The sequence below is a fragment of the Lissotriton vulgaris genome, chromosome 5 (assembly GCF_964263255.1).
Source record: "Lissotriton vulgaris chromosome 5, aLisVul1.2, whole genome shotgun sequence".
In the NCBI taxonomy this organism is placed as follows: domain Eukaryota; kingdom Metazoa; phylum Chordata; class Amphibia; order Caudata; family Salamandridae; genus Lissotriton; species Lissotriton vulgaris.
This window is the reverse complement of record NC_141693.1, coordinates 1,105,846,936-1,105,848,929: the sequence shown is the minus strand read 5'-3', so window position 1 is coordinate 1,105,848,929 and position 1,994 is coordinate 1,105,846,936. Positions and strand designations below refer to the sequence as shown.

The 1,994-nt window shown below is 44.0% G+C and overlaps 1 pseudogene across 1 annotated transcript; it reads left to right on the top strand.

The window, feature by feature from the left end:
* Positions 1-278: 278 nt before the first annotated feature.
* LOC147712061 (THO complex subunit 7 homolog pseudogene) lies at positions 279-1,176 on the top strand (annotated as a pseudogene). Its single transcript, XR_015295974.1, has one exon. The product of XR_015295974.1 is annotated as a THO complex subunit 7 homolog pseudogene (transcript).
* The last annotated feature ends 818 nt before the right edge of the window (positions 1,177-1,994 follow it).

The window sequence follows — 1,994 nt, the reverse complement described above, 5'->3', positions numbered from 1 at the left end:
AAATTCAGGGTCAAATAACTGTTCTCAAAGCAGAAATTAATAGCTGGTTTGTGCAAAAATTGGCAGAGGAATACCATCTCAGCGGATTAATTCCTAGGAAAATGGTGGATTAGTTGGAAGGAGATTAGCTCTTCGTACTAGACAGAAGATAGCCCAGAATTAAATATCTTCTATTAATGTGAATGGACACTCATACATTGACCCACATGATATAGTTAGGGGGTTTCAGGATTATTATCAAGCACTATATTTAGATGAAAGGGATAAGTCAAGGTTACCCTGCTGCTCGCCGGACGCCGTCAACATGGGGGCAGTCACTGACGATGAAGTAATTCGTAAACGGCTCTTAATAGATGGTGACGGAGCTGGAGATGATCGCCGAATCAACCTGTTGGTAAAGTCTTTCATCAAATGGTGCCATTCTGGATCTCACGAAGAAGGGTATACTCAGTACCAACGTATGCTTGCTACATTGTCTCAATGTGAATTTTCGATGGGAAAAACTCTACTTGTGTACGATATGAACCTTCGAGAAATGGAGAATTATGAAACAATCTACACAGACATAGAAAGTAGCATTGCGGCTGCTCATGAAAAAATAGCTGAATGCAAAAAACAGATTCTGCAAGCAAAGCGGATTAGAAAAAATCGTCAGGAATATGATGCCTTAGCTAAGGTAATACAGAATCATCCGGACAGACACGAAACTTTAAAGCAACTTGATGCCTTGGAAAAAGAGCTGCAGCACCTTTCTCACATCAAAGATAGCGTTGAAGATAAGTTGGAGTTGAGACGCAAGCAGTTCCATGTCCTTCTAAGCACCATACATGAACTTCAACAGACTTTGGAAAGTGATGAAAAGCGTGCTGAAGAGTCTCAAGAAACTCAAATGGAAACTGAGAGTAAACAGTAGCTGCTCAGAAAAAAACATCGCTTCCTGGAGTTACTAAAGTCTTTTGTTTGTTTGGTAACCACCATTTGGTGTGCCGTTTAAGTGACCCTGGCGCCAACAAAACTGTTGTAGGAAGATTTGTTTTGTGTTTTTATGCATTTGTGGTCACACGGACACAAAGACTAATCTTTGAAAGCAAGATAACTTTAAAGTATATTTTCCAGAGAAAGTATCTTAGATGTACATTTATGTAAATGTAAAATTAGATATAGGTTTTTGTTTATTAAAATAAGTCAAGTCAAGTTCGAATTTGTATAGCGCACTACTCACCCAGAGGGTCTCAAGGCGCTTGTAGGAGGGGGGAACTTTACTTATCGAATATCCAAGTTTTTAGTTGTTTTCTGAAGGAGAGGTGGTTCTGTGTAAGGCGGAGGTGGGTGGGGAGAGAGTTCCAGGTCTTGGCCGCTAAGTAGGAGAAGGATCTTCCCCCCCATGGTGGATCTTTGGATGCGTGGGATTGCGGCGAGGGCTTGATTGGACGATCGTAGTTGGCGGCTGGGGATGTAAAAGGGCAGGCGCGTGTTGAGGTATTCGGGTCCTAGGTCGTAGAGGGCTTTGTGTGCGTGGGTGAGGAGACGGAACGTTATTCTCTTGTTGACGGGGAGCCAGTGGAGGTCTTTCAGGTGACCAGAAATGTGCGCTTGGTGGGGAATGTCTAGAATGAGCCTGGCTGAGGCGTTTTGGATGCGTTGGAGTTTTTTCTGTAATTTGGCTGTGGTTCCGGCGTAGAGGGTGTTTCTGTAGTCCAGTCGGCTTGTGATCAGTGCATGGGTGACCGTCTTTCTTGTTTTGGTGGGGATCCAACGGAAGATTTTTTTGAGCATACGTAGGATGTTGAAGCATGATGATGAAACGGCGTTGACTTGTCTGGTCATCGTGAGGGAGGAGTCCAGGAAAAATTCCAGGTTACGTGCGTGGTCCATTGGTATGGGTGCAGTTCCCAGGGCTGGTGGCCACCATGAGTCATCCCAAGCGGAGGGGGATAATCATAAGATGAGGACTTCCGTTTTGTCCGAGTTCAGTTTTAAACGGCTGTTCTTCA